The sequence below is a fragment of the Drosophila miranda genome, chromosome XL, assembly GCF_003369915.1.
Source record: "Drosophila miranda strain MSH22 chromosome XL, D.miranda_PacBio2.1, whole genome shotgun sequence".
Lineage (NCBI taxonomy): Eukaryota > Metazoa > Arthropoda > Insecta > Diptera > Drosophilidae > Drosophila > Drosophila miranda.
In genome coordinates, this window is record NC_046673.1 from 10,299,432 (window position 1) to 10,319,388 (window position 19,957).

At 45.3% G+C, this 19,957-nt stretch overlaps 1 protein-coding gene across 4 annotated transcripts in view; it reads left to right on the forward strand.

The window, feature by feature from the left end:
- The window catches only part of LOC108156988, a 123,403-nt gene that overhangs the window by 74,001 nt on the left and 29,445 nt on the right, over positions 1 to 19,957 (forward strand). The window contains exon 1 of one of the 4 annotated variants that reach the window (XM_017288822.2): positions 957 to 1,091. The exons of the other annotated variants lie outside the window; for them this stretch is intronic. The gene's annotated coding sequence lies outside the window, so the exon portion shown is untranslated. Of the gene's footprint in view, positions 1 to 956; positions 1,092 to 19,957 lie in introns of those variants that run through there. 4 annotated transcript variants of the gene reach the window in all.

Sequence of the window (19,957 nt, forward strand, 5' to 3'; positions counted from 1 at the left end):
CACGTTCCATGGCCCTTTTTCTCACTTTGCAACTGATACGATAGTTCAGGTATATCGATATATTAGAGAGGAGCAAGAGCCTGAAAAGGTGTTCCACTACCAGCTCCTAATAGGTGTTCCATGGAGCTATTATCTTGTTGTGGCTTCAAAGTGGAATGTCTATATGGTGTGTTTCGACTCTAGGGAAGAGTTTACCACCGGCCTGAGCCCTATTGATCCAATCGAATACGTTTTAGATTAGTAAAAAGGGTTTTAGGGGCCTTGCTTTGTTTCAGGACTAGTTAGCCCTAGTCCCCAACTCCTCGCTTCATTCCTTGCCAGTTAGCCCGAAAGGGAACTTACTCCTGTTGCCTTTATGAATTCATAGCATAATTGACAGTTGTGACAAAGGTCACGTTACGGATCACGGAACAAGCAACACGAAAGGGGATCATCGGAGGGAGCCCCACCAGGACACGGACACAGACACGGACACGGCCAAACTAACACGCATATCGAGTACAGTCCGCGACTCAATGCTGCACTGTATGAAAAGCAATCAAGGAGTCAAGGAGCCAGCCCGATGACTGTGCAGCAGACACTCGGCTATCCCCCGTGCCCACGAATGGGGCAGGTGGATGGGACAGGTTGAACGAGTTATTCGATGTTGCGGTATGGCTTGGCGTGTCCGGGCAGACCTTTGAACCCAACAGCGACTGGCTACGTCCATCATACATGACCTACATTCATAGAAATTGAAATGTGTGTGTGTGTGTAGCCCGCATAAGGACCTGTCCGGTTGCATCTCTGATTAAAAGCAAAGAAAATAACGAATAGATTAAATTATTTTCCAATTTGCTTCCCATTTGATTGGCCCCGCTACATACTGAAATATATACCGAAATATATACCGAAGTCCTTTCAATATGTGTGCTGAATATTAATTATGTTCTCCCGTTTCGTCTGTTTCGTTTCAGGTAGTTAATGACGCTTACTTACAGAATCATAATTGCTCGCCCTTCAGTCCGGCCTTCTGGTCTTCGACCTTCGACCCACTCGTACGTGATTCTGTGGGACTTCTTGACTGCCACAGAAAACCCAATTTGTCAGATGTGAGTGAATAATACTATAATTAATGCTGATTGGCAGTCAATGGCGGCGTAAATGCGGGTCAATGGGATAGAGATAGAGTGCTGGGAGGTCGGCCTAGTCGTCCGTAGTTGTCCCGGAAATGCCCTAAAAGCCAGCCAGTTCATTAGCAGGGTAACACCCATTGGATCCCTAAATCCCCATCACAAAGAATTGTTTTTTTTTTTCCAATTTAAATTTCAGTTCCAATTCGCACAAAATTCTATACAAATTCTCTCAGTGTTGAGGACTATGAACCTATTATGCTATTTATTGCTCGCTAGTGGGGGGATGTGCCCAGTGAAACGAGAGTGGCTCCAATTCCGAGACAATAGCTCTGAACGTGCCCAACATCAACATGTGTTTGCTCGCTCATTTCCTCCCCCCCCCATGTGCCCGAGTATCTGGTATCTCGTATCTTGTATCTGGGTGTGGCCACCGCACACTGGCCCCGAAACAGTCGATCTAGCGGAAGACAACGACTCTTTTTTTTACCATATGTAACATATGTTTTCGTAGGTGCACTCACACCATTTTCCCCCCCTCTCTTTGACTTCTAGTATCACAAAAATTTATTTTTATTTGTGCATTTTGTGCCGGAGCAATCGCTTTTTAGCTTAATCCTGTTTTAAGAGCTTTTCCATGGCGACTTTCATAAGAAAAATAATTGTATCCCATAAATGAATCAATTTTCTATTAGGTGGGCTAGTTTTTATAAGCGTCATTTTATTGCACTATTTTTATTAAATTTTTAACGAAAAATGGTCTTCAATTTGTTCCACAGACTATATATTATAAATATTAAAATAATACAATACAATACTTTTTTGGTACAATTTTTTTTTAATTTAAAAGAAAAAAAAAAATTTCTATGTTTTTGTAAAAATTACGAATATTTAATAATATTAAAAAAAAATGTAGTCTGTGAAAAAACCTGCTCCTGTAAGACTTTCGTGGAGTGCATTTTTAAAACATACAATAGACTCTGACTCTGAATAATTATTTGCTTTATTCATGGGTTAAAATAGAAGTGTTTTTTTATTCATATTTTTTTTTAGATTGTTTTTATTTTTTGTTTTTATATATTTTTCTTAGGGACCGTTACTGTTTCAAATAAAAAGTTAAAAAAAAATTGCATATTAACAATTATTTCCCAATTTGTATTAAAAAAAAAAAAATCAAAAATAACACTTATTTCTGTTTTTTTTTTTTTTTTTATAATAAAAATGAGAAATAACATTTCCATTTCAATAAAAACAAAAAATCAGAATTAAATAGGATTTTTATTTTAAAAATTAAAAATAAAAATTAAATTAAATGCACAAAGTGGTGTAGGAGTCTTAATATTCGTCCTTGAAGGTCATGCGATATATCATGTGATCAAGCAGATCAAGAACCACTTGGTTCAAAGGTTCAAGAAAGGATATTCAATTTAACTTTTACAAAAACATACAAAAATATTTTTTTTTAGTTTTTAATTTAAACAAAAAAATTGTACCAAAAAGTATTGTACTGTATTATGTTAATATTTATAACATATTTATAATAAATATTTTAGAGATTATGACTTTTCTTCAGCGGATTTAATATCATTTGGGCCTGGATTCCCGCTTTCCGTATCGAATGTTACTTTGAGCGCCATAATATAGTGCCCAGACATGGTCTTATTTCTGAAAATTACTATACCGATCCCTTGACACGAGTGAAGCGATATCCATAGATAAAAGATACGATAGTAAACTGAAACCAATTGCAATTCCAATTACCACTGGAGTTAGTCATCGAAACCCGTCTGTAGATTTAGTTACGTGAATGGTGAACCCTCCTCCCTCCCGGAGGCCTGAATAATCTACTGAATTGCTGCCTTATAAATGACCACACTCGATTACGGAATTGCCGTATTAGACGACCTAATCGGATTGAGGCAACCCATTTGACCAGCCTTGACAGGCTTTGTGCGTAGACTACAGAAATAATAGTCACTCATTCGTTTTCCTCTGGCCCTTATCAAGCACACTTCCCCTTTCCCCAGGCCTTACACAATTGACTTTCCACAGAAAAGACACATCAAAGCACCGCATTTCGTTGCACGATGCTCCGGTTTTCGCAAAATTTTACGCTTACGATTTGGTACAAAATTCGTACGAATTGCAACCTGTTTGGCTCTCTGGCCTTCTTTTTGTGTAGATCTCTTTGCAAAAGGGCAGATTGATGGGGTATGGGGATGGCACGCGCTTCTCTCTCAATTTTGTCATGACTCACGCGAGATGACTGCTTGACTTCTACATTATATATTAAAATATAATGGCAATTAATAGTGATTCCTGTTTATTGGCCTGCAGCCACACGGAAGGACAAAACCCAGAAGCCCCAGCACAAGACGCACTGAAAGAAAATTGTGGAAACAGGTAAAATTCTGACAAATTGTCCACGACTTTCGCTGCGAATTTCGGCCGAGTGGAGCTGCTTTCAATTCCATTAACAATGCTGTTCGAGGGAGGCCATAAGGTACAGTTTTCCGTTGTCCAGTCCGGTTTCCTGGAGCTGCAGCTGGCGATGGCGATGGCGATGGAGCTGTAGCATTATATGGCCACATTTGGCCCCTGTCATAAATTATTTATCAGACTTCAAATGTCAAATTCCGTAAAAAGGAAACTCAGCAAGACGCTGGACTTTATTTACTGATGAAGCTGTTGTTGGCCTCTCAGCAGTGCTCCATTCGGAAAATTGGCTGCCATTTCACAGTGAGCGAAGAGCGAAGAGCGAAGAGCGAGACAACTTTGGCTGTCACTCTTATTATTTAATGTAATTTTGTTAAATGTAATTACATTAAAATGCGTCCAAGTCTCGTCTGTTTTGGCAGCCCTTCCTCCGCTCCGCCCTCCCGTTCTGGCAAAAATGTTCTACCTTATGTTTTACACTAAAGAGCGAGCCTTCAATTTAAGGTTATGTTCAGCTCCGGTGCGCTGTGGCTCTGGGGCACGGCTCTGGGCGCTCAAAAAACTTACATTACACTGCGTCTCGCCAGTTGATTGACAGCCTGCTCTTAGCGGTTTTTGGCCAAACTTTGTTTTGGCTGGTATTTTGCTGTTGCCTTTTATTATGCGGGTTTGCGGGTCCGGCCCCCCCGGCCCCTCCAAATGCAAAACTAATTAGTTGCCGTTGGAGGGCCAGCAGACGGGCCACGGGTTCAACAGCAATTATCATGTACAATTCATGTATATTGTTGCCCATTTGGGGGGCCTGTGCTGGCAAGCCTTAGAACAGTGAATATGGAGTACGGAGAGGTAGAATTGGGGCCTTGGCTGAGATATGTATATTCCACGGACGGTGCTTTGTGGAAACTGCTGGAATCTTGGCCATGGGGGGATATACGGACAGCCAGAATTGGCAAGACGTAACCAGAGAGGGCGCTCTCTCTCTCTCTCTCATGACGAGTGCTGGCAAAATGGAGATCCTTCATTGTCTTAGCTCCAAGTCATAGTCGCACGGGGCGTTATCCGGAGGATATGGAGGATCTGGAGGATATGGAGATATGGAGATATGGAGGGTCTCAGGGTCTCAAAAGTTTCCGATTGAAATATCTGAAAGTTTATGGAAGCTATAGGACCAGTATCGGTATCGGTATCAATATTTCGATGAAAAACCATGAGACCAAATGAAAGTAAAGCTGGTTTCTTCCATGTGGTCTGTCTTCTTCTACCAAACCCTATCAAATTGGTGGGCTGATGATCGATTTGATGCTCGTAGATATGTATGTACAATGTACATATTTTATATGAATATTTTCTTATGAATAGGCGCTATAGAGTGCCGCAAACTCAACATGAGACCGCCTCAAAAGAGTCTTATGAAACCTATTCCGACGAGTACTTTGAGCATCTGCAAATGAGACCAAGAAAGCGTAATGCTTGGCATTTTAAGGGCTGAAAACGACATCTATTTCTGTCCCCTGCCAAATCCTAGGTTCTCTGACGAAATTTCGAAAACGAAAATCGACTTAAGCACCAATTGTAGCTCATCAAGAGCTACTTCAAAACAGAATAATAATTGTAAAAATCCGTCTTGTTTTGAAGTTTTTATCCCTCTTTTACCAATGAGTAAGGTCTGTTCCGTTCGATATCCGGGAAATGACTATACATATACCTTTTGGAAAGGGAATAAGAAATGGGAAACATTTAAAAAGTGTTCTAAGAAACTCATTTAACGCAAGAAAATCTATAAGAAAAGCAAACCGTTGCCCTCCTGGCTGTCACGTTATGCTTTTAAAAAAATTAATAAATAGCCCTTAAAAACGTGTCCTGGAAACCACACACTTTCTTGCTAAATTAACAATGAATCAATCTATGCCACAAAAATTATTTCATATAAATTGGTAAAATGGTTCAAAAGATATAGCGATTTGAATTTTGAGAATTGAGCGGCACTTTATATGCCTAAAGTAACGGCCATGTTGTGGGCAAAGAAGTCGATGAGATGTACGTCTTTGGCTGTGATTTCTACGACTATTTGAATGAGAAAACAGAAATTGGACAATTTGAGGGTTTGACAACTGATGAGGCGGCTCCCCCTACCCCTCCCCATTCCGTTCTGGGAACTGGGAAAACAATTAACGACAAATAATTTAATTTGTTTACTGCCAAAAGCTGGATATAATTGCCTATTTCTTATAATGTTTGTATCTCTTTTTCCCCTCCATCGCTCTTAGCTCTCCTCCTCCACCACCACTCTCCTCCTCCTCCTCCTCCACTTCTTCTTTGTGAAGTCTAGGGGACTTTGTCCTCTCTGGTGTACAGTATTTGTTTATTCTGAAGTCCGCCGTCAACCTCCTCGCGCCCACGTTCCAGCACCTACCCAAAGCCCCCTGTCCCTGCCCCTGCCCCCCTGCCCCCATCGTGCCCCATCACCATTTAATGCGCTTCAACGCGTCTCCATTCGTGGATTTTATTTATTTTCATATAATTTTTTAGTAACTTTGACAGATTTATGCGTTGTTCTGGCGTAAATTATTGCATCTTTTGTTGCCTCAATCACCGACCCACCCCCCGCCCCCCTTCCCCATCGTTCACCGTTCACCGTTTATCGTGCGGTTGGCTGCCTCCGAGCGAGCAGCTTAGGTGCAAGTGAAAATTAGCTGGAAAAACTTTTCCCTCTTGCCGTCGCACAAGATTGGATTGTGGGCGGGCTTAGGGGCGGGGGGGTAGAGAGCTGCGACAAACCATAAATTCCGTTCATTATACATGGCACATATATATGTACTTAAATGTACCGATATAGTGCTCCGATTTCACCCAGAACGCAACGAAAATGGACATAATCGAGAGGGCTCAATGAAAGGTACTGAGAGCTATCACTGGGGCATCATGGTATATGTGGAATGGAAATATTTATAAGGACTTGAATGTAGGATCTGTAAACGATGAATTCCGTCCAGGTGAAGGCTAGGTTTTAGGCCAAACTTCGGCAAAGAGACCTACCTCTCCACCCAGCTATAATCTTTAGGGCTGTACTCGAAATAAATATTCTTCATATTAGACTAAGAAATGCCTCCTTCAATAAATAAATATAGCAACCATATGACACCTTCGACGTAGCTGAAGATCTACCTATCTTTGTTCTTTAGCCCACAGCGAAATCGAGTGTAGGGCTTTTAAGATACAAGCCAGAATATCACCTGAAATTTTTTCACCAAAAAAACAGCAGTGGTCTTTGGTCTGTACAACATGTTTTGTGCATTTACTCGTATATCAAATATTCAGTGTTCATTTTCCAATTCATTAAATAGAACGAGGGGGGGAGGGGGGCGGCAAGAGCTTATGCAGAGCTTATAATTTATGTAATGTATACAATATTTTTTATGTGTCGCAATCTGAATTGATTTTTCATTGACGAAAGGAAATTTTCATAAAAATCGATCGAATCGTTTGGGAGATTATTAAACAAGACTTTATCCTGTTACCATTTGTATCTTTTTTTGCACTTCTCACGCGAGCAGGGAGGCGCACATTGCACGAGGAAGAGTGCGTAGAAGAGAGGGAGAGAGAGAGAATGAGTGAGCGCGTGGAAGGACAGACATGGCTATAACGACTCGGCTTTTGATGCTGTTCAGGAATATATATAGTTTATGGGGTAGGAAACGCTGCCTTCTGGGTGTTACATACATCCACTTTGGGCAGAAATCTATTACAATCCAATTACCAAATACCGTGCTACTAAAAGCTCCAAACTATGCTTTTAGCCGAGATTGGGGCAATTTTCTGGTATTTTTTTTAGATAGTTGAATATTTTACAAAGACTTTGGGGTAATACTTTTCTCAAGAATCCTCTTTCTTAAAGCAGATAATAATACAGCAGCAAATGAGTATAAAATACCAAAAAAAATACCGCAAAAGTGTACTTTAGCTTGTTTTAATAGGAAATAAAACGCCAAACGATTAAATTAGTTAACTTTCAATGAATTGAAAACCCAATCTCGAGGATGGGGGGGGGGGGGGGAATCGTGAAGCACACAAATAAAAGTCTTCTCCTTTGTGGCTTCTGCTGGAGGCCATGAAACCCGAATGTTTTCGGACAATCTCTGTTATTGTCTTTGGCCTTAGATGCACTTTTCTATTGCCGAAAGCCGAACGTATTCTATTCCATTCCGTTCCGCTGTCAAGCTTTGTGCAGCCCTCACGTAATGCATTAAATTGGCAGCAGGTGGGCGTGTGGGCGTGGCTGTACCCGAGCACATGTTCCTGCTGGCTGTGCTGGCTGTGCTGGCAACGCTTATGATTAGTATGGGATGCAGTGGCTTGTGTGTGTCTGTGGGCGTGTGGGCGTGACTGGATGCCATGTAGGTTACACCGTGGACATGTCTGGGAAGGCATCGCAAACATTTTACGACGCTAACGGGCCACAAAGTGCCATGACAGACGAATACCAAGATTGCCAGCCATGCGGCTGCAGGAGGCACCAGGGACACAAGGAAAAGCCCCTGCCTCCATTAGCACTGCAGCGCCAATCAATATCTTGACAGCAGCCCAGGGTCAGAGGTAGTCGGAGTCGAGCAAGAGGTAGTCATAAAAATGCATGCAAACGCCCCCCGCCCCCCGCCCCCGCCGCACACAGAACACTGCAAAAAAGAAATCAAATCAAATTATATCCTGAAACCGAAATGCGAATACCCTCTACCGATGAGCTCTCTACCCTTTTGGTATCTCAAAAGCTAATGTGTGGCATACTTAATCCATGGGAAGGGGGGGAGAGGTTGTATGTGAATGCCAAAGGAGTCTGCCACCACGCAGGACTCCTTCTGTCGCATGAGACTCCATGTTTTTTGTGGCTCGAACCGCAGGAAATCAAAACGTATCTAGAACAGCAAAATATCAAGGAAAATAATAAATAAAACGTTGGAAGAAAGAGCGCAGATAGAACGATGCTTCTACTGGATTCACAGACTCCCCAGTCCCTCCTTCTATCACCCCCTTGGGGTGTGGGCGGACGTTCAGACATCGAAACTGAAATATGCGCATAAATTTCATATCGTTTTTATGATTTTTCTCCTCTCTCTCTCCTTCCTCGTCTTTATTTAGTTTTCTTCCTTCATGCATTTTTAATTTTTTTTCTTCTTTTGGCTTTGTTCGATTTTGTTATTATGGTTTATTTGCTCTTCAACCTTTTGCTGGCATTCCTGAATTTTCTGATTTCGTTACACTTTTTTCCAATTGGTTTTTCCCACTTTTCCTTCACTTTTCATTTATGGACGCAAAATCCCTGGGAGAGACAGTCCCAGGGGGCGGCGGTAGCCTGATTAAGATTCAGATTCGACACCTTCATCGCTAGGATCCGATAACACACAAAAGCAGGTGAACAAATTATCGAATTCCCATATTCGATGTTTGGCGATGATCGATAGGCACACGATAGGGCAATAGTAGAGGCAGCGTCGTGTGTCGGAGGAACGTATATCGTGCTCTTGCAATTTGTGGACTCTGTATCCAAAATTCCAAGATTTCTGTTGCAATTTGTAGACTCTGTATCCAAAATTCCAAGATTTCTCTTGCAATTTGTAGACTCTGTATCCAATATTCCACTGAATTCCTCTCTCAATTCTCATGTGTTCCTCTTTCTTTTCGAGTTTCCTCAACAAAAGCTCTTGCAACACGCTATGCTCTCAGCTACATTGATTCTAAACCAGATATATCGTGCCAGCTATCGTTCTGACTGATATTTATTGACTATCGAGTAGTTTTTCTACAGAAAAAAACCTTTAAAACCCTGAAATATGTCCAGAGATGGCAGCCCTTTAACCAGCTGATGAATATCGATCTATCGATGAATATCGATCTATCGGTAGGGATAACCCCTTAACCAGCTGATGATTATCGATCTATCGTTAGGGATAGCCCTTTAACCAGCTGACGAGTATCGTTCTAGCGTTAGGGATAACCAAGGGTATATCGATAGCAGATAGCGAGGAAACGTAGACGATTCCTCAATACAACGCCGTTTGTCGCACTTGTTTGTGTAGTTTGTGGAGTCTCTGAAGCGGATTACCACTCACTTGTAAGGAGCTCACTGAGGCTTACCGCTCTCGTCTGCCAGCTTGAGTTGTTTTGACCAAACTATCCGCTAGCCGGCCATTAGACACTGAGTAAATCTGTCAAGTTTCAAACGAATCGAGAATCGATTATGACCGCACAAGGACGAGAGTCAACTTCAAACACAAACAGAAGCAAAAACCGAAACCGAAACCGAATCAACGACTCCCCAGAAGACAGCACTCGGATTTGTTTGCCCGGGGCCCACCTAATGATTTATCTTGTTAGTGGGCCCCCGCCAGAGTCCTTTCACTGTCCACTGGCACACGGTCTCTGCAGGAGTTTCAGGTCGTTTGGTCCAAACTTTTACGACTAATATGGCATGGGGGTTTGGGGCAGGGTTTTTGAATGTTGGTGAAAAACGCATTGAAAGGAAAAAGACTCCACAGAGAGGACAGCAATGCATGTACATAGTTTGGTTTTGTTTTGATTTTTCTTTTCATTGCGCTCTTTTGAATGGGGAAAAGGAATAGACTACGTGGCGGCTGTGACGAACGGGTTGAGGCCACACTCGTTACGGCATTACATTTACGCACATTTCAATGAGGGCACATGGCATCCGTTCCGCCCAGGTAAGCGGCGTTTGAATGCAGCACGAGACGGAAGGATCCAGCGGGAGGATGTGTGGAGGATGTGTATAGGAAACTCTCGCACAGAACACTAATTAGAGGAATGTTTCGATGGCCCGATTCTGGTACTCAAATGACTCGAATCAATCAAAATAATAACTTTTAGACTCGTGTGTTTCGGCTCCCACTGCCGCATATCCTGTCGAACTTCCGGACCAACTCTCCGCCATTTGAGTGACAGCTGATATGGGTATGGTGCCCCTGCCCCTGTCCCTGCTCCTGCCCCTGCTATCCGTGATTGAAATTTCGTAACATTAGTTATTTATGACCCTTCAATTTGTTTGTGGTTTCTCTGACACATTGGATCGCCACGAAAGCCACGAAAGACCTGTCGAAAACTATTCTCTTGGCATTAGGACAGCTCCCAAGGCTTGGTTTAAGCTAGAGATCACGAATAATGGAGGATACTATGAAGGAAGTGCCTTATTTTCCTTCTTTTAATGCATTCACTTCGTGCCTCTTCGTTTGAATGTTGTGCGAACGAGTCAAGAGCCGATGACAGGATGTTTGCGTTTAGCAAGAAGACGGGACTCACGTCCGGATAGTGACTGCGATGGGGTATTATTTCTAGAACTGCAGTTGGAAAGTGCAGCGAAAAAAAAGTTGAGTTAAGAGCGAGGAAAGCCAGAAAAAGTTTTACTTCAATTTCTTTGTTTGACGCCGTCGATGGGTCTACGGGGGCATGAACTTTTCGCCCCCACGGGCCATACTTTTCACTTTGCTCGTACTTAACGCTTACTGTCATTGCAGAGTCACTCCGTCCGGGCACCCGGCTCCCGGCTCCCGGCTTCACTTTTGGCTGGCAATAAAAAAATAATTTACCATCTCCAGGTCTACCCTCCCCCCCCCCCCCCCTAGACCTTTGGAGGGTATACTTCCGGGTGCTCAAGTAACTATATGAAATATGGAAAGGAAAGAAAAGGAAAGGCGACCCTAGCCCCGCGGCACCGAACAAAATGGCGGACTAGATTTGCTACGCGTTGCGCCCACGGGGACGAAGTTTCAAGGTCAATGGGTAAAAGTTTTTCCACATTTTTCGTTGGGTAATACTTGGTAAATGCTATCTGGCATCGCTGCGGGCTGCCACCGGTTTGGGTTTGGGTCGAAAGAGCCGGAGTTATAGTCACAAAGCCACAGGCCACAGGATTTGCAAAGCCCACACATATTGCCAGACAATACGGGCGATGAATTATATTTAGAAATAATTAGACCAAATCGGCTACAGTCCTCATTCCAAAGGGTAAAAGCCAAAGCCCCAGTCCGTCATGGAGGATTCGTAGGCTCTTGGGATTCGAGTTCTCTGATTTCGGGCAGTGTATCACCATCGATAAGAGCTAAACGATGAGTGGCTATCGAACCAAAGTCGGGAGCACAGAGTCTTTAATTTCGTCTTAAAAATAATTACTAAACGCTACTTTAATATAATGAATGAATAAGTGTCTGCATTACGAGTGTACACACGCTTTGTCCAGGAGCCTTCTGGTGCGGCGTCTCCTGTTGCTGGTGAATCTTTAATCTCGGAAAAGCTTCGACCACTGACAGTAGCTAGTACCAAGTAGCTGTGTCGACTGTCGTCTGCCTCCTGCCCGCAGGGCACTTAACCCTTTGATGGACACCCTACCCGACAGCAGCCACAAAATGGGCTGGACGCAGGGCGGGCAGTGGGTGACCCCGACAGCAGCAGACGCTTGCGGCAGAATGGAGTGGAATGCAACTGTAGTGGCAGTGTAGCGCTGTGTGTTTACACAACTTTCGAGCGGCCACAAAATCTGTTATTAGTGTCAAGTGGACTTGAGAGAGACTTTGCACTCTGACCTCCATTGCCGCAACCGTCCATCTCCAGCACCAGCCGCAGCTCCAGCTTCAGCTCCAGCTCCACTTTCTTAGTCCCGTTTCCCCCCTTTTTCGCTTGTTAGTTGTTGCTTTAATAAGAATCGTTGCTGTTTTGTTGGAAAACTTTTTGGGGAGATGTTACAAAATATTAAATTGCGGTCAGCGCAATGGTCTTGCCGGTATCCGGTGGTGGCCTAAGCGGAGCTGAGGGAACGCCCACGCCCCCCATGTCCTGTCCCCCCCATGTCCTGTCCCGCCTATGGCTGCTGAAAAGTTTGGCAATTTCCACACAGATTTTGCGGCAAGTGCCGGGCGTACGTATCCAGCGTAGACAGCGGAAATCAATTTGGCTTTCGGCTACAGCGTTTTATAAAGTCCTAGACGGAGATGGAGATGGCGATGGAGTGCGTCAAAAGGGAGTGCCCCTTGCCAGTGCTTTAGAAGCGAGAATATCCCCAAGTTGTACACCATTTGCCGGCGATCCCACTCGTGGGGGTTTACGGCACCCACGGAGGCCACAGAGTTCAAGATCTCTTTGTTGATTCTCCGGCAGGCTGGTCGATCAATCAACCAATCAGCGGCGAAGGGAACAATGCCAACAGGAGGGCACTCAAAGGTTTAACTAGGCGGAGGCTCCACCACCCCCACCCCACCCCACCCCCCCACCGCCCCTCGACTGAGTGGCAGGGCGGCTGCAAAAGTGGTAAGTGCGCTCAAGACGCATTGTCGCAGCCGAAGGGCCCTTTGCCCCAGTCCCTGCCCCAGCCCCAGCCTCCTGCTTCGCTAAGCCTCAAGGCTTGATTCTAGAGCCTAGAATCTCGAACTCTGAAGCCCCCTTTCCCCTACCCGAGAGGTTGCTCTTTGAACAGCGGAAACTGAAACTGAAATACAAAACCATCTTTGTGGTGCTCAGCCGTTTGTGCGGTTTCAATAAGGAAACAACGACAACAACGACAACGATGAGGGGGAGGAGATGGGTGGCTGGTGGGGGGTGGCAGCCCATGACGATGATTCTGTTTTTGACTTTATGAGCGTATTTAATTAGCCAAGAACAGCCAAGAACAGCCAAGGAGCGGGGAGCATTGCTGCCGGGTAGCTCCACTTTGATGGCAGATGCTGGCTTTGATTGATTGATTGAGGCATTGCCTGAGTGGCAGCTGAAGTGCGGCATATTAAATTTTGGCCAGAGGCAAGTGAAAGTGCCCCATAGTCGCTGTCGAGGCCCATGCAGATGGCTGGCCATTCAAATTGTGGCTGATTTATTATGCGTTAAGACAACAGATTTACTCGAATGGTTGTTGGATGTTTTAAGTGGGCGATGAGTGTATGTACACCCCATCCAACCATCCATTCATCCATCCAGACAGCCTAGGCTCAGAATCGGCCGCCCAGTGGCTGGTTGGACGGCTGCCAGTGGGGCAGGCACAGCTGGAGGAGGCGTCGAAATCGATGAGCAACTGCCAAGGTGTCATGGGGCATAATACAGAGAAGAGGCAGTTGTCACAGTCGGATATCGGCTCCAAAACTACACAGATAATATTCGCCATTCGACGAAACAATCAATTGAGTGGCGTGCAACCACAATTTGGGGCACATTTGGCAATTGAGGGCTGGGGTGGAGGGTTGGGTGGCTCTGCCCGCGCTATTCTAGTGCTATGGGGTGCTCTGGGGTGCAGTGGGGTGCTCTGAGGTGCTGTGGAGTGCTCTGGGGCACAGTAGGGCTCGTCAAACAGCCGTACTATCAGCCCCCTTGTCAGATGGTCAGTGATTATGCCCACCACCTGGTGGAGCACCTTCTTCGCTGTCCTCTAGCCAGGATAGAGCCTTTTCTTCCTTCCGCCTTCGACGACACGCATTGAACCGTTCGATATGCCGGTCCCCCCGGGCAACACCGGGAAGAGTCCATCCTGGGAGCCGGCTCCCTCCCAGCTCCCGCATATTATTGTCTTATTCATGATACATTAGTGTGTTATTTATGGCCATTCCCAGTCCCACTCGATACCTTCCCTGCCCTGCCATGGGAAAACTTTTCGTCTGGCGTGTGAGGGACTCCACCCACGCCTTACTGCGGCGGAACTTCCGGTGCGGCTACCACCGCAGTCTCGCCCCGTCCTCGGCTGCCCGTGCCTTATCTGTGGGTGGGTTTGGGTCGTTGGCAAACACGACTCCGCATCCCGCCACCGCACTGCCACTGGCATGTCACCTTTGTGGCTCCTTCCACGCACTGTGGTCAAAAACGTAACGTCCTGTTGGTATTTACACAAATATTAGTGAACGAAAAATATTGTTGAATTCTCAAATATTTTGGTTTTCATTTTGTTTTGCTTCATTGACATCTGTCCGATTTCCCTAGGTTAAGATTTCCATTTTGATTCAATTACTTTTGGGTAGGGGTAGGGGTAATGGGGAGACCCTATCATATCCGTGCTAAATAAGGACTTAAGGATGTTGATTAGGGGGCACTGGTTTTCACTTACTTTTGCTCTTGCGCCTACCCCCGGCTCACTCGCTCACGCCGTTATGAGTTAAACATTGCACGACGACACCAAAAATTTGTATTAATTAGAGAGATTATTGGATTCAGTATAGTTTTGTAGCTCCATGCTTTGTATGTAAAATGATAGCATTTAGTATTTACTTACTCTCCTCTCGAACTATCTAATTTCTAGAATGGTTCTCTTTATTGGCAGTTAATTGTTAATTAAATACAAAAATACTGAATCGGTATTGCAATTATGTTGGCGGCCCTCTTCCTGTGGGCCGGACCTTGTTTTATTTCCGCGAGTAGGCCATCAATATTTAACATTGAATGTTTGCTCGTTGCCGGCTTTTGTTTGCCAATGCGATAGCTGGACTTGCAATTAATTTAATTTCATAATTAAATTTCTGAGTGGCCTCCGACCCCAAAAGGGTTTTTTGATTTCAGCGAAATTTCGAATGCAATTTAATGCAGAAAATTCCCAAATTAGCCCGGAGCTCCGGCAGGTTGAAAAAAATACAATTGAATATGGGAAAACCGTAAATTATTTACAATCGAAAGGGTTTTACACTCAAAGGAGGCTGGGCGGGGCAGCCCTGCTCCGGTTATCGCAAAAGTAGCGAGTTTTTTCGACTGTCGAAACGTAAGATTCTAACAGACAAAAGGGAAGGAGATACATCACCCCCCCATACTCCTTCGAGCACTCCTCCGACACGTTGCACAGCGTAAACATGTCCTTATTTGAACAAGGGTCGTATGCGTGAAGAGTCTTGCATTAGATTGATTTATTTTTGATGCAGAGGCATCAGCCACGACTGGATGCAGATGGCTTTATAAAATATTGAAATGCGAATAAATGGGAATGAAATTTATGCAAAACAGCACCAGGGACAAGGACAAATGCTATCCTTCCAGATCTGCCCAAAACCCAGCCACGAGAAGGACATTTAAACCCATTTAAAAATAATATTAGGGTTTATACGATATATATATACGATGATTTTGTGTATAAACTGTATAATCACATAAACACTTGAATAGTGAGTGTAATAGTTGCATATGTTTTTGGGGGGGGAGTGATGTGGCGTGTTGCATGTTGCTCCTGCCAACTAATCATCGAAGGTAACGAAGCGAAGATGCAGTCGATCCCTGCCGCCTCGACCTCCCGACCTCCCAACTGTGCTGCGTGCTTAGGCATACTCGTATTTGTCCCATCAAGAACATGGATGAGAACATGCTGCTGCTGCTGCTGCTGCCGTCTTTTCAATTGCACTCCATGTTAGGTGTGCGTGTGTGTGTGTGTGTGCACATGTACTCCACCAGTGAACGAAACTCGAGAGCAGACGCTGAGCGTTTCTGGCAGCTGCAGAACTTCGAACACATACATATTCATGCCCCAAACCCCCCCTCCACCGCCAGTGGCAGCACTTGTGCATATTTATGAACAATGCGAAAACTTTGCATTTTCAGTGACAAAGATTGCTTATTTGATATTCCCTCATCCACTCTCCATCTTTCTCTCTGTCTCTCTGTCGCTCCCTCTCTCATTATCGTGTTAGGGCAATGACTGGACCATTAAGTGAAGGCACTGCTGGAACAGTTGGCGTTGAATATTTTTGTATTGTTGAGAAATGGCCAGGACAGAGAGCAGCTTCTACCAGCATAAATATATTTATCTTTATGTATTTGTCGTGTTTTTGAATGTTTTGCGGGGTTTTAATGCTTACATTCCAAGAAAACGGTGCCGTGGGGATCGTAAGAGCGCACAAAACCGAGAGAGCGAGGCACAAGGCCCTGTAGCTGGCTGTTAACTGAGAGCGATAACAGGCTGTTAACCTGGGGTGCTAACAGCGCCGTTGCCCTGTTACAGCTGTTCCCCTGAACGTATTCCACTAGACTTGAGTGTAGCTTAATACAAGGCTTTAAAATAGAGCTTACAAAACCGAGAGAGCGAGCGCTAGGCAGAGGGCGCTGTAACTGGCTGTTAACTGAGAGCGATAACATACTGTTAACCTGGAGTGCAAACAGCGCGCTGCTCTAAATGCTTTAAAATATACTCTGCTCCTCGCGGAAGAGAAAGCAAACAGGTACGATCGGTCTGCAAGTGTACTGGGCCGTGCCTTAGTCTCCTTCCCCAATATTTCCACTCAACATTTCCTCTTTATCATCATGAAGGAGCGTGTGCTGGGCTGGGTAAAAGCTTTGCCTGCACTGGTTCGTGCATTTCGAGCTGAAGCTCCAGTTCGCTGCTTGCTGTTTAATGGATATTTAATTAAATACGACCAGCCTCACTTCGGGGCACACACTCGTTCGGCGGTCGCGGTCCTGTATGTTTTATTTGCAAGTATTTGTTTCAACGAAGAAGGAGCGTCGATTGACGTGGAGCATGCGAGATGATTTACTGGGCAATGCAGAGAAGCAGCGGGCAGCAGGGCACCAGGGCACCAGCCGCCGAGTGGCCCATCAATGCCACTTGCAGTGCAGACCTTTGCCCGTACAGACACGTAGTCGGGTTACACTGTTTTTGAGCAGATTTATGGGGGGAGTGGAGTACTTGCAGCCCATAAACAGCCCTGCATCTGTATGTATGTGTGTGTGTGTGTGTGTGTGTAACCTCGCTCGTGATGAATGGCTAATTCGAATACGAATTCGAATTCTGTAGAGCTCTCTCTCTCCCTCTCTCTGTCACGCCCTCTGGTGTGGATCGAGCAAAGCTGGTGTATCCGCAAAGTGGACAATGTCGCCAGCAGCTGCCGCAGCCGGAGCAACAGCAACAGCAGCAGCGGCAGCGGCAGCAATTGTCACGTTTGCAACAAATGGTGCATGACACGCAAAGTGCAAATGTAATTCCTGTATTTTAGTTAATTTCACGTTACGTGCACAATCGGCGAAATCGCAAGGCATCGGATTGACAGCCCCGACTCTCTGACTCTGACCCACAGACCCATAAACCCACCAACCCCCTCCCCCCCCACCGAACGAAAGCCAACCCTTTGGCAACATGCAACCTGCAGCCGGCGGCTTTGTACTTGGTGGAGTCCCCCCCCCCCCCCCCCCCCCCGCCCCCTTCTGGAGCAGCACCTGGCTCTCTGCGCCGAGCATTAGGCGACGCATTTGTTAGAACTTTTATGGGACCATTTTTTTTGTTCAAGATTTCCAAATTTTCGACGCTGCGAGGCGAGACTTTTAATTAAGTTTTTGAATGGAGAATAGTACTCCCCATCCCCCTAAACCCCCACCTCGCTGGAGATTGTGGGTGTGGGATTAGAGCCTTGGGATTGGGCAAAAGTTTTATAATTTTAGTTGGCTCACTTTTTGTGGCTGTTTCTACTCTTATTTTTTTTTTTTTTGCTGAGAAAAGTTGCACTCAAAATTGGAATTTGATATGCAGCAGGCAGCAGGCAGGCGGCCCCCTCGCCCCCAAACCAGTTCGAATAGTTTTGAGGGATCATCGAACTGGGGGACTAGACACTGGCCGGATTCAATCGGAGATGGCATCAATTTGGAACAGCATGTTATTTGTCCGCAAATTGCCTTGAATTGCCGGCCCATGTGAATTCTTTGCGAACATGTGAATCAGTTGAACAAGAAGTGCAATTAGGAGGGGTCGTGGGACAGGGGCCGGGGCAGGCACTCGTAACATGTTACACATTTCTTGCATGCACTCGATTAAGGCCCATCGGATGACGTCCCACACATTTACAACAACAGCATAATGCAGAGTTTTTGCTGAGATAGAGGATACAGAATGACCTCTAAGCCAGCAAAAACTCAGCTGGAAGACCTTCGGCTGGTCTGCAGTTCCATCGAAGTATTCCCCTGGCCAGGGAGATTGAGAGAGAAGAGGCTGGAATGTCCCCCGATCTAGGGGTAGCACTTAGGGGCTCAAAAGTGACTCTTCTATTCTATTATATTCCCCTTAATATACCCCAAAATCCCAAAATTGGGGGGACTCTTCTGGCAACAAAGCATCTGCCTCTTGGAAGGATCAGTCGGAGTGTTGAGCTGCCCTGAAGTAGTTTTTCTTCGCTTGATTGTTGGCCCTCAATGACAGTCATTGGCTGATCTAAATGCTGGTCGGTGCCCCCAAAAGGGGGTTAAAGAAAGACCTGGAATGCCAGAAAAAAAAACAAATAATTAGATGGCAAAGCTTTTTCAAACAAAGAAAAAGCCAACACGAGCAGAGCTCGAAACGAATCTAGCACGGATGCTGGGGCCCGAAATAAAATTTCATTCCGAGATCCATAGATGGCTGCTCGGGGAATTTCTCCATTAAGCAGCAGGTTACGGGCCTCTTTCCGCCCGTCTAAAAATTGTTCTTTAAGCACATTTGAAGAGCCCTCTATGCCACGTCGAGGCCCAGAGAAAGCTTCAGGGTGTCCTCAGTCGTCGCATAGTGTGGCCTTTAAGTATTTTGGATGGCAAAAATTCTATTTTCATGCAAATATCTTGAAAGTTCTCAAAGTCTGTATATGCGACGATACAAAGAAAGAGCTGTTGTACACTCTTAGAGTTTTTATCCTGTAGACTCCAATCTTTTCCTCTAAGAATTTAAGGATAGTGGACTTTCAGTTCAAGTCTTATTTTGGAATGGTATAGGCAACTCCATACATCTCCAATTATTGCCTGCAATGGGAAAATGGGAACTTCCCTTCCCATCCAAAAAGTCCTTCCAATTAAGCCTCATACAGGGCCAATCGATAAGAATAGATCTGCCTAAAGGAAGAGACCAAAACGAGCATCATTCATAGCATCGAGTACTTTTTATTCCACTCGAAAAGTGCGGTCTATGCATGCAAATTGAGCAATTTCATTAAGCTTTTGACTTTTGCCACATGATTTCGACTAAATCCCCCACTGTGCGTCGGGGGAGACATCAGAGTGACATCAGCGACATCAGCGACGCCATTGAAAGCTTCCAGTGTTTGGCTCGAAAATGGAGCATTGGGGACACGAGTGTCATACACATGCAGATGCATACTTGAAGCCAGAGATTTACCTTCAAGTGAGCAGCTTTTTAACGCTTTTACTTTTAGAAATGCCAGGGGGGGGGGACGATGGGGGGTTGCAACATAATCAACGCAGCAGCAACTGGAACGGCAACTCATTTAATTTGACGCCCCACCGTACTGTCACCGCACCGCACCGCACCACCCTGCAGCCCTTGCCTAATTGCCGTATATCTCAAGTCGACAGAGTCTCCACCGCCAGCCCCCCCCCCCCCCCCCCCCCCCCCCCCCCCCCCCCCCCCCCCCCCCCCCCCAGGCCCCAGGCCCCCCCGCACACACACTGCCTGCCTGCCTGCCGGCCTTTCAGTGTTTGCTGGC